The sequence below is a fragment of the Pomacea canaliculata genome, linkage group LG3 (genome assembly GCF_003073045.1).
Source record: "Pomacea canaliculata isolate SZHN2017 linkage group LG3, ASM307304v1, whole genome shotgun sequence".
In the NCBI taxonomy this organism is placed as follows: domain Eukaryota; kingdom Metazoa; phylum Mollusca; class Gastropoda; order Architaenioglossa; family Ampullariidae; genus Pomacea; species Pomacea canaliculata.
The window spans coordinates 21,536,852-21,549,039 of NC_037592.1; the positions used below are offsets into that span (position 1 = coordinate 21,536,852).

The 12,188-nt window shown below is 44.6% G+C and overlaps 1 protein-coding gene across 1 annotated transcript in view; it reads right to left on the reverse strand.

Annotated features, from left to right (window-relative positions):
- LOC112558627 (protocadherin Fat 1-like) overlaps positions 1–3,024 on the reverse strand; it is a 79,776-nt gene extending 76,752 nt beyond the window's left edge. The window contains 1 exon segment of the mRNA XM_025229193.1: positions 2,876–3,024. The gene's annotated coding sequence lies outside the window, so the exon portion shown is untranslated.
- Positions 3,025–12,188: the final 9,164 nt, after the last annotated feature.

A 12,188-nucleotide genomic window follows, 5' to 3' on the forward strand; every position in this document is an offset into this window, starting at 1 on the left:
CATAAAAGCTTAGGTTAATTTAATTAAGTTGATTATATTACACATTATCAAAGGAAAACCAATAAAATCACAACTGTTGTTTTTCTTTTGAGTAACATCCACTCAGCTTCTCTAACATTTGCCAGGTTATTTGGATGATGCTAACGGATAAAGTTCTGTGCACTGTCCTTTAGTGATAGAGTCTACTGGCCTGCAGGAACCCATAATGGCTGCCTCAGCGCACAGTAGATGTATGATGCAGTGCGGCTGCCGCCACCCAGTGACACCGCGCAACGGACGTGCACCCCAGCGACCTTTACCGCCTTTGTGTCGCCGGCAGAACAGGTTATGCTTCTGGTCTTACTCAAACCATTGACAAGCTACAGCCGCATACCCGCCTACCGAAATCTGTAATGAATGGGTCTAACACTACCTTTCTTCCGAGTTAAGAGTTGTTTTATGACCGTCTCGGGATGCGAAAGTAACAGTAAACTGTAGAACAACAAAGACTGAAAGTTGTTGGGGAGAAATAATGTTATCCTCACATTCTATGTACACGCACCGCACAGGGCCTGTAGTAGTGACCTTGTCCACGGGTTACCTTCGCTGCCGCGCTCATGAATGATGTCATTCCACCTGTCTTTTCTCAAGGTGCTCCTTGGCGTTTACTTTTTATAAGCATCGGCAACAGAAGCTTGAGAGGCCTGCCACCGTCTGCCTGGTCATCACCTGTCCTTCCCACTTCCGCTCAGCACTCACCATGGACAGTCTTGCTGTCATGCACAGCTTGTGAAACTTGTACTGTACTCACTCCAATATGTTTCTTAAATGCTCTGGTTAGTCACAACAAGTATGCCCAAGCCTTCTAATTCTAAGAAGACCGCCAAACTTGTGGCCAGTTCAGATACCCCACTGCTTGGGCATGTTCGACAGTAGAGAAAATTGTTTAGGAGCAGGCCTGTGGCTTTTGCACAGAAGGCTGCAGCTGAAAGTTTCACATACTCACACATGCAAACCTGGAAATTGGTCTAACCTGAATGAAAAAACTGGTAAAAGAAACTGGACCACATTTTCTTCTAAATCATGTTTGACTGAAGATTTCAACCCACATTGGAAAACAATGCTTTTGCTGTAACTGAGAAAAGAACTTCGATAAATCAGATAAAAAGCTTTACAGAATGATCATGCTTCATCAAGTTTCCAAGTTACAATTTACAGGTAGCCAGTTTTTTGCAAAAGTGATGAAATATTATGTGTCATGTCATAACCAGATTGATAAGAATTCTTGGGCTCTACAAAGCGCAACTATAAATGGTGATTTCCCAATGCAATCCTTAACAATTTCAGACGTGGGAGTGAAATGCCAACCACAAGGAGGAAGGGAATTTTTTTATCCTCCCTGCATGGATTACTTTTTCGATTTGCTGTAAAATATGCTGCATCCTGGCAGCCCTTGCAGTAAACGCCTATAAGCATGCCTTTTCTTCTGATGACCTAGTGACCCCTTTACAGATGAAGTAAGTGAGCAAATGTAGTAAGATACATGATTCACGTGCAGAGAGCCTGCACACATTACTGATTCTCATCAGTTGCAGAGCTTTGTGCTGTCAACTCCAAGTGTTAACCACTGCAGAGTGCTCTTGAGTTGGTGCTTTGAACGAAGGTTACTTGTTGCAACACTTACCACTAGGTGGAGCAAGCATAATCCAAAACAACTTTGCAACATAAAAAAACACAATTTAATAATTACTCTGGACATAAGACACATGCACTGTCAGTCCTCCTGTCAACTGTTGTTTGCTGGGTGGAGAGATGATGATGTCACTACCTACGGACACATTTCAAACCACCACCCCTCTTCCCCACCAGCAACTGTACATAAGTGTTGACATGATGATATCCCCACCTACATAGGGCACATTTCAAACCATCACCACCACTCCCCTACCAGCAGCTGCACATAAGCGTTGACAGGTTCCTTTCTTCTCCACTCTGAAAGTGTTCCATGTGTCATGCAACACTGCCTCCCAATCCCCCAGACTATTCACAACCTCCTTTTAGTCATTTTAAATCCCTTCTACCAATTTATTTTATATCAAAAATTGATGTCCACGTGAAGAAAAAGTATCCTACATAAGTAGGATGTAGACGGTTTGCTATGCATTACATATATATATATGCATTGTTCTGCTTAATGATGAAAATGATGCACAGAAGACAAGAAAAAATCTGGGCAGAATTCAGAACCATGCTTTTGAAAACTCAAACTAGATCAACAGGACATAGCAAAGAAATAAAGTGCAGAAAAAATAATTAACAAAGCTAGACGATCAAGAGACCTGATACTTGTATCAGCTACAATAACGGGAAAAGGCATGTAATATAAACTTTGGATGAGTAGATGGCTGTACTCTGGGTTCCACTTTAAACTTTCAATAAGAGTAAAGATATTGACCATTAAGCTGTTTTTCTGTCATTGTCAGTGAACACTTGAGTCAAAGAGATATAGCTTAGGCAACTTGTGTCTCCTGCGAATCGCCTCAGTCAGCTGTTTGCTAACCGCGCTCAATCAGGCTGACCTCCGACTCGTGTTTACGGGCAGGTGAGAAAACGTGCTTCCAATTTCACAACAACAATAACAAACTAGGTAAAATGTCATTCGTTAATCAGTTACTGCGGATGTATGACGGTCTTCAATCAGTCGCTCGTATTTCAATCAACATGTATACTGTGACAGCCAGCGACGGGGAGAGTTAGACCGCCACCCTAGGTGCTCGCTCAAGTTACATTCACTGAGGTAGACGAGGCATGACATCAAGCCCTTGCTTAATAAAAGCGGCAGCTTCACAGTTGCTTTGTTTCGATAAACACAAGTAGGTTTCTATAATATACTTACTGTGGTCAGTGCATAATCCAAATGAAATTGATGTTGATGTGTATATTTTCACATGATTCTAGCAACGGAACTTTCGCTCCCTGCCTTGTGTCAGCCATTGGCATACAATGCTGCGGAGCGCAAGTTGACCCCTCTCAGCGATTGGCCTCCTGTGTGACCTTTATCTTACTCCGCCAGACGAACTATATTCTACCAACTAACATCTCTACATCTTGTCTCCAAGGCTTTTAGAATTTCATGGAAGTTCGTTGCATTAGATGCTGCCCTTTCCTATATGTAGTTCATTAAAAACTATTAAAAAAAACGATTCATAATACGGTTACGATCGCTTCGTTTTATACTCCTACATGTCTGTCAACATAATAGACCCCGCCTACAGCGCGAGCACGCGTATTTTATGAATGGATCCTGTCTAGTTGGGGTAGGCAGCATAGCGGGGTGCGCTCAGTTATTTTTAAAAAAAAATAAAGAGAGGGGTACTTTAATTGTGTCCCGTTGTGCTAGCGTCTGCCCACGCACTTCGTTTTAAGTTCTCGTCACTTGAAGTGGGTGCGACGTACACAGGTGTCATTGTTATAGTCGCAGAGCCCTTCACTATGTAGTTATTGTTGCTGTTGTTGCTGACGATGATACTGCGCTAAACACTTATTTTTAAATGACTAACTTGTTGACATATGATGCCTTTCGAAACACTTTGCTGTCTATGATTCCTCTCGCTAGAGTTATGTGAACACCTACATGAGCATGCATGGGAGTGTGTAGCAGCTGTGCCTGAATATTTCTGCTGTGGGTCGTTTTGTTGAATTTGTAAAGTTGTTTCCTTTCATCAAGTGGTAATGTGATCTGCTCCCTGTACGTGGATTTATTAACAGCCCAAAAGTTTGTGAGTGTGTGTTTGTGCGTGGTATCTGTGTCCATAGACGCCTGCTATTCTATATGCAAGTACGCACGCGCGCACACACACACAGGTCACGACGTAGCCTGGCGTCGCAGCAGGTCGGCGGCGCTGCAGCGGCAGTGGCTGATCGATGTTGCCTGCTTCTTACCGAACGTGCGCAGAGCTCGGGGCTGTATAGCCGTGGTCAGGTGTGCTTCAAGCTCAACTCGCCGAGCAAAAAATAAAAACCTTATCAACGACAGTGTCATTGCGATGTAGGTTAAGGCTGACGAACACTGACAGAAAAGCATGATGAAAGGGCTGGATGGAGTGGAATAGAGAGAGCTCAGCACGAAATCAACACTTTGCTAGTATGGTCAAGGGTCACCGTACAGGTCCGTGTAAACATGTTCACCCATTTTTTTTTATTTAATTAAAATGTTTAACTATTCCCTGAAAGATTTTTTGGGTTGGATGGGGTAAGAGGAAAATAACAATACTTTTAACAAGTAGCCGGCCTTTGTTGCAGGTTCGCTGATCGAATTTGTTTCGAATGAAACATCTTTTCATAAAATTGAAACACCAAGACAAATTCAGAGAGAGGAAGAGACGACTAGAGCGATGACTGTGACAACAGAGGTTCGAAATCTGATAGCGTTAACGACCAAACTTACCGCCTGCAATGTGAGGCACCTCTAAGGTGGATTATGTTAGTGACTATAGAGATGTGGGAAATCTTAGTCACACTATCACTGTACCTGCGTATTATTCAGGTGTGCTGATGACACTTGTCGTAAGGTCGACGAGTGTGTTTCTAAAGTCAACTGAGAACTGTACCTTTTGTCCACACGGCTTTGCTCAGTCAGCGTGACTAGATCAGGTTGACTGGCTGAGGTCCTTTCCCCTCAGTATGTCTAGTGTAGAATCAGTCATTATATAGTTCCCAGTGGTGCAGGGTGGCAAGGGAAGCAGCTGTCCCTTCAGGAAACGATACTGAGGAGGCAAGAATGTGAACGTCGTTCACTGTCAGCATGGTGTCCCACCGCCGCCATCCCAATGACGAGCATCCTCCTACCCCACTAGTTACAGTAGTTTAGTTCTCATTTCGCTGTTGAAAGTATACAACTAGAATAATAAGAGGATTTTAAGACTACAAACGCCTTCAACCAACCAAACATAGGGACTTTCGAGGCGATTAAACCATGAACCAAAAACATATCGTTGAAATATGGGAAGTAAATCCAAGTTCTTTGATTGTTGTATCTTGTTATCGATGTCGGATTATTGAAGATATAGTAAAGGCTGTGACTGTGGTGGTGAGCAAACACCCCTTTCATTTATAAATCAGTACAAGAGACAAGAGGTAGAAAAGAGATTTGGAAGTGGAGAAGTAAAGTCTTAAAAAAATTGTCCACATATACTAACACATAAAGCTTTACCTCATTACTTACAAGTTCGGCTAGTTGGTGAGGACATGTTGAGGGCTCAGATATGTTAGGACCGGCTGCCTCTGAGTGTGCACCTTGTGAAGCTCTCGGCGCACCTGCTTGTCTGTTATCTCAATAAAACATCTGCTCTACTATCCTCTTATTATTAAAATCTTCCTTGTGTTTTTATTCCGTGAAACTGTGGCGGTCAAAACGACAGTAGAATGTATTCAGTTTATCTGCACACTCCTTGTTCTCTGAATTCTGCTAATGTCTACCCCCCTGCATGGCCAGGTGCCAACAGATCATTTAATAATAATAATAGTGGCTATTTTTCCCCTGCATGGCCAGGTGCCAACAGATCATTTAATAATAACAGTGGCTATTTTTCGAGTCGGATGATGGTGGTGTTATTTCTATCGGCATGCATACCTAGCCACGCGTGAAGATAGCTGGGCGGGGTGTACATGGGTTGGGGGGAAGGCATTGTGGCTGTTTCCCCAACTCGCTGCTTGTGTACTCCAGCAACCGTGCAAAAGGTTTGTGAGCTTGAAACACTTCGATCAGACATCAAAGCCAGAAAACGCGATCAACTCCTTCTGCGTGGATAGAGCTCCAGTCGCCAGAATTCGATTAACGCTCTAAACCAGGGCTAGCATGAATGAACACTTCAGTGGCAGGGGTACTTGCTCGGGGGGTACCATGGTGGATGTGGATGGGGACTAGAAGGAGGGGTGAGGGAGGAGCTATCGATAAAGGGCCTGTCTGGATTTGAGAGTTCCCTGTGCCTGTTGCTACTCACGTGGGGCCTGGCAGCTTAACGTGGTCGTCTGACACCTCGTCAAATCGTCACGCGCCGTCACGAGGCGGGCAGAAAAAAAAAACACCAAACAAACTACCGACAATCACTGGCTGTGTAATCAGCCATGCTCTCCAGTCTTATAGCACATGAAACTGTAACATCAGGCTTAAAATATGCTGTCTGTTGCTGTGTGAGAGCAAGCTATCCATACCCCCATGTACCTGTTTATCCTCGCCAAGACTCACAGCCTGTTAACGGTCTTTCTTCCCTAAATAACCGCGCGTGTTTGTAAGTAAAGAATACGATGAAATGTTGAGAGAGATATTTGCTGTTTGCCGTTTAAGAGTATAAGCCATGTGACACCACCGAGGACACCAATATCACCTTTGTATCACCTGTGGCTTTCAGATACCATTTGGCATTCTATAGACAAAGGCTTGGATATGATATGTCAGTGTGTGTGTGTGCTTGTGTGTTCTTTGTTAAGCATCATGGGATTGCCCATAGGACCGGAATATGGCGCTATATAAGTGTACTTTATTTACCAGCGATTGGCGGTCCCATGGCCTCCGACAACGTCCAAGTGCTTCCGTGACATGTCGGGAGGAAGGCTGACGTTAATGGCGTCTCCCCCGCCACGGTCTGCTTCACGCTTTGATCCTGCCGGCTGCGGTGCAAACACCATGGTGACGCTGCAGACGCCTGCTGTTTAGGGAGGGATGCATTCTGAATATACGATGTCCTTCCTAAACAATTTGCGCCATTCCCCCCACTCCACCCACTCACCATGCACCTCCCTCAACCGGCTACTTCTAGCCAGTATTGTCAGTAGCTTTGTTGTATGCAGTCGAGGTTACAGATAGATACATCTGTTGCCTTTTCAGCTGAGCGGATTCTTGTTTAGACTTTGACCGACTTGCTCCTGATACTGTGATTCACGTACTATACACACTTGATACTGTGATTCACGTACTATACACACTTCGATACTGTGATTCACGTACTATGCACACTTGATACTGTGATTCACGTACTATACACACTTGATACTGTGATTCACGTACTATACACACTTGATACTGTGATTCACGTACTGTACACACTTGATACTGTGTTTCACGTATTGTACACACTTGATACTGTGATTCACGTACTGTACACACTTGATACTGTGATTCACGTGCTATACACACTTTATACTATGTACAAATACTATACACAGGTGCAGGTACTATGTACACTTTGATGTAATACACACTCTATGCACATAATATATACACTTCAATGTACTAAACACATTTTGATGGATGTAATATGTACACTTTGATCGATGTCTCACTTACTTTGATGCAGGTATTATACCCACTATGACATTGCATATTCAAGAAAAAAAACTCACTTGTTTAAACTTTTTTGAAGTTTTCATTTGACCTGCAATGGGATCACCGCGCATTGAGCGCATCTTGTGATGCGGATACTAGCGCGCTACAAAACTACATCATCATCAGTGAGAAGTCTTTAAACACTCGGTTGCCTCGTGTCACTCTGACCCCTGACCGTTCTTTGAGTTGATGAGGTGCTTGTTGCCGGTCCGCAGATTTTCACCCAACCATCATTTTTCATATACTCTTTCTAACGTCTGTCCTCTACCTCCCCAATCCTTATCCCCCTTGCCATCCATGTTGTCCCCACCCAACGTACTGCGGGGTCGGAACTGAAAGGGGCAGCTATCAGACGGGGTGGCTCATAAATAGGGAGCTGACAGACAGCCGGGTGACCAAGGTCTCTATGAAGTGTCAATCAGCCAACTGTATTAACCGTCTGCCCCGTGCTGGTAGCGTGAACCATCCTACTGGGGTCTACAGACGATTAACATGACTTCCTCCGTGGCGCTGACGCAGTGATCCCGTGATTTACCAACTCCACCATGCTGCTTGCCGCCCATGCTTTTCGCGGAAAGCTAGCGTGTGACTAGACCGAGACTGTAAATTATTGCTGTTAACTCCCTCCTCAGGCCTTGCCGCCCCCCACCTCCTCACCCGACCCTTCAGCCTCCGTCCCCTACCCGTTATCTCACCTTTGAATGGATTTCCAGCGCCTAGCCTGGTATGCCATTAACCTGCTTTATCTCCTGTTCGCTTATCTCGAACTTCTGTCTATTATCTGTTTTACAGCTCCTCCCCATCACTACACACCTTCCCTGCCCTTGTTACCTTTACACCCCGACCTTGACTTTGATACTTGCAGACAACAACGATACAGGTAGACGAGTGGACATTCATCTTACTGACACACTATGTGTGGCAGTAGATACTGGAGTTATGAAGCGAGGGTAAGTCTTTGCCCTTAGGTACCATGGGAAATTTATGTACAAGCGATTGGTTTCCAAAATTATAAAGCGTTGTTCACACATAAATTGTTTTAACCCATGGAGTCGCGGTGACAAAGGGTGCACAGAAATAAAGTTGCAGGAAGTAGTGCCCTCGGGGTCTAGACATCACTTTATAACCGGATGCAAGACGCTTTTCCTTGCGTTCCCCATTTTGCCCTGGAGAATCTTCTTATTCTCTCTTCATAACTACTGCCCCGGAAGGAGGATTTTATCGCAAGTGTCGTGTCTCTTGATGCCACGATGTGCTCTTCCCTCTACTTCTCTGCGTAACGCTTGTCGGTGGATTACCAGAACAATGAAATGCAGCAAAGCAGTGGCGGCCAAGCAACTTTCAAACATCCGAACTGAACTGAACCCAAAAATTACCCGAGACACAACCACAGGAGCCACCTGTTTGGTGTTGTCTTCTCGCACTGTCTGAGTACAAGATAATCTAGTCTCGAGTTCTTGTAATGCTGTCATCATCAGCGCGGGAACATCGCCAAGGAATTCCCGATCTTTCCAGACCATTTCCTTCGTGTGTCCAGTGCTTGACACCGTTACCTCTGTGAAAGAAAGACGACGTGTCGTAGGTCTGACCCTCGGACCGCTCACAGCAGCTGCGCAGCAGATGTCTCAGCTTGCAAAGGAACGTGGAACCGCTCTCTGCGTCTCTGTCTGATGTGTTCGTGGTTACCAGTTACATTCCTTCCGTCACCTGTAAGACATCCACTGGTCTGGATGTCACGTGACGTACTTCTGACAGTTGTGGGAACTACTGCAAACAAGAAAAATGTAACTTCTTTGTTGTCTTCTATGACAGACACATGTTTCCTTTGCAATGATAACCCAAAGGCCTTGTGAAGCTGCAAATAAATTCTGAAAATGTTGAGATGACTGGTCAATCATGTTTCCACACATGAAAGCGGAGGGTAGGAAGAGTTGAGGTTTGTGGGTATCTCATTCTCCGCTTACGTAAGTATGTAAAGGATTACCCGCCCATAGTTTAGTTTGCTCTCTCCATCACATTTATTTCTTCTTTGTGGTCCTCCCACTGCTAACTCTAATTGTAGTATTTCTTGAAGCAATCAGATACCCGAGAAAGAAACTGCTCCGTGTTTCTATAGCTACAAATGAAGGTTATATATGCACGGAGAACATGTTTTCAGGCGTTTCTCACGAAGTGGTCGTATACAATGTATGATAGTGTGCTGGGGTGTTTGTGGTTACAACAGTAGCGTGACGGGTACTAGCGGAGACGATCCCCCCTGAACACGAAACCTTCTCGTTGAAGTGTTTGTGCGCGTTTATCATCGACCCATTCATTCCTGAACTCAGAGTCACGAACAGAAACGCAAGAAAGTCAGTACTGTATACTAATTACTTAACCCTTTCACAATTCAGGACTCATGGCTAAATAACAAAACTAAACAACCAAACAAGAACAATAAAAAAAATCCGCTTGAAGAATGTTATTTACAATGATTAGGTCAACACACAGTACCCGTCACCTGTTGTCTCTGACTCACAAACTTTATTGCTGACGTAAGATAATTGCATGCTACGATTACCCCAGGGTTAGCGACGCCATCTTGACACCATAATCAACAGGTAGAGTTTCACAAAGGAGGCTGTTGAACAGAGGAGCGATCCTATGAACACAATGGAGTGGAGGTGAGCAGACAGAACAGAGGGCAGTGGAGCGCGGAGTTGATTACTGTTAATGTGCTTGTCCCAACCTTTAATGAACCTGGTGACAAGGATATTTTACATTTTTTTTTACTTTTGGTATCGGTTAAACTTAGTGCTGAGCCTCCCTAAAGTGATGTAGAATTGGATAATGGTGATGACTACATTTTACCTTCTGTGTGATCTCCGCCCTACTTTCGACAACTACGGATCAAAGCGTCCCTAGACTAATAACTTCCTTCAAATAATTGTAGCCGGAACAGTTTTTCTTGATGCTGCAAAGGTTTAGGACTAGGACTCCATCGATAACTGACTAGAGGAAACAGTCGTCACCAGACCGTTGCCAGCGACACGTGAAGTGAAGGTCGATGTCATGCAAGGTGTGATGCTGAACAACGTACTAAACAACTCCGCCAGTGCAAGACCCAGCATTTGATGGCAGGTAGTGTCAGGTAGTGTGATCACCTGTGGCACGCGAGGCGGTGCAGGTCAGCGTGCACACGGCACAAACACGCGCGGCGAGATAAAGGACTCGACACACGGTGCGAGGCGAGATTGCGTGACGCCTGGGTGCTGACGACGCCGAGTGGAGGATGGCCGCGGCGGGGTGTTTCGCTTGTCAGTTTATCAGCGGTCATGATGTCTGAACACGATAAGATCAAACTCCACACCTTCCGTCACCTGTCAAACTGGTGCGGTTCAGTCTGGGATCACGTGATGTGTACAGTTAAGTGGCCTTTGATTGAGCTGAGCGATCCTTCCGGGTCACGAGGTGGTTCTAAAGGATATGAGATCATTGAAGATCTTAGTGTTATTCTTAAAGTAGGAAACCCTCACTTTGAACCCTAGTTTGAAAAGATCGTGAACCTGGTTCAGGGTGGCAAAAAAGTTGACCACATGGTGTTATGAGAACCTTTCATCAGCTAGTCGATCCTTTCAGCTGATCGGCTGAGCGCGCGCGATGAAAGAACAGAAGAATATTAAAGGTAACGATAAGCAATAACAGTGTTGGGCTTCAATAATCGATATTGAGGTTATGAATAGTCCCCCCACAAATTTCGGGTTGCAAAAACAGTCGGCAATCATGTCTGAAACAGCTCGCAGATTAAGATTTTATATTACTCGCCCATGCTCGAATCGTACGAGGAGGCTGCAGTGTTTTGTTATCAAATGATGTCTCGAGTACCAGTCCTGGAGCGTGCAAAAATGATGACAACATGGTTGTCTAGTATTTAACAAAGTATTTTAAAGTAATACGGAAACGCAGATATTACATATGAAAAATAACTACAATGAAGGCCCCGAAAGAGCTCGTGGACAGACAGTACACACACTAGTGACGCTTTTCGTTGCCATTTTCTTCTGTTCTCTTCGCACTTAAGTAAAAAGAAAGGAAGGGCAGCATCATTCATATGTGTGGGAACAGTCATCTTCCGTGTGTTAGCTATAACTTTTGACAAACTTTAAAAAAAACCCGAAAACTTCGTTATTTATTTTGTTTTATTAAGATTGAGCTTTTGATTGCCTTAACAAGGTTTAGACCGGAAAGATGAAGACGGTAGCACATTGCGGACGATATAACCATTAACTGGAATAACTCAGTTTGTCAGCCACTATGTAAGTAGTGTTCTATCCTGATAAGTCTAAGATCACCAACCAAGCTAGGTATTGCGTGATCCACAAATCACAAACAGAACTGGTCCTAAACTTTAACAACCAGTGCAGACATGGAAGACTGCAATGGCCTGTGTGTGGAGGTCATCGCTAGTGACGTATATACACCGCCAGTTTCATCGTTTGGAGGATGTTGCTGATGCCTTTGACTGCGTGTCAGTGATCTGGTGCGAGTGCACCAACAGATGGTGGAATGGTGGCATGGTGGCATCTGCTTTGACTCGGTGAACCTAAAAAGCCGCAACAGTTACGGGCCACGTCGTCCAGCAACGATGTGGAAAAATCATCAGGCGTGCAGTCCGTTTGGCAGGTGCCTGTTGGAGGAGGGGTGTACAGCCTTTCCGGTCGTGTTCACGGGTAAAATCTTGGGCCCCGATTCCTTTCGAGAGCTTTCGGCATGACTCTGTATTGCTTACTCTGGCATTCATCGCAGAGTAGCATCAGGGCAGCCAGGTGTACAAATGTTACTTTTG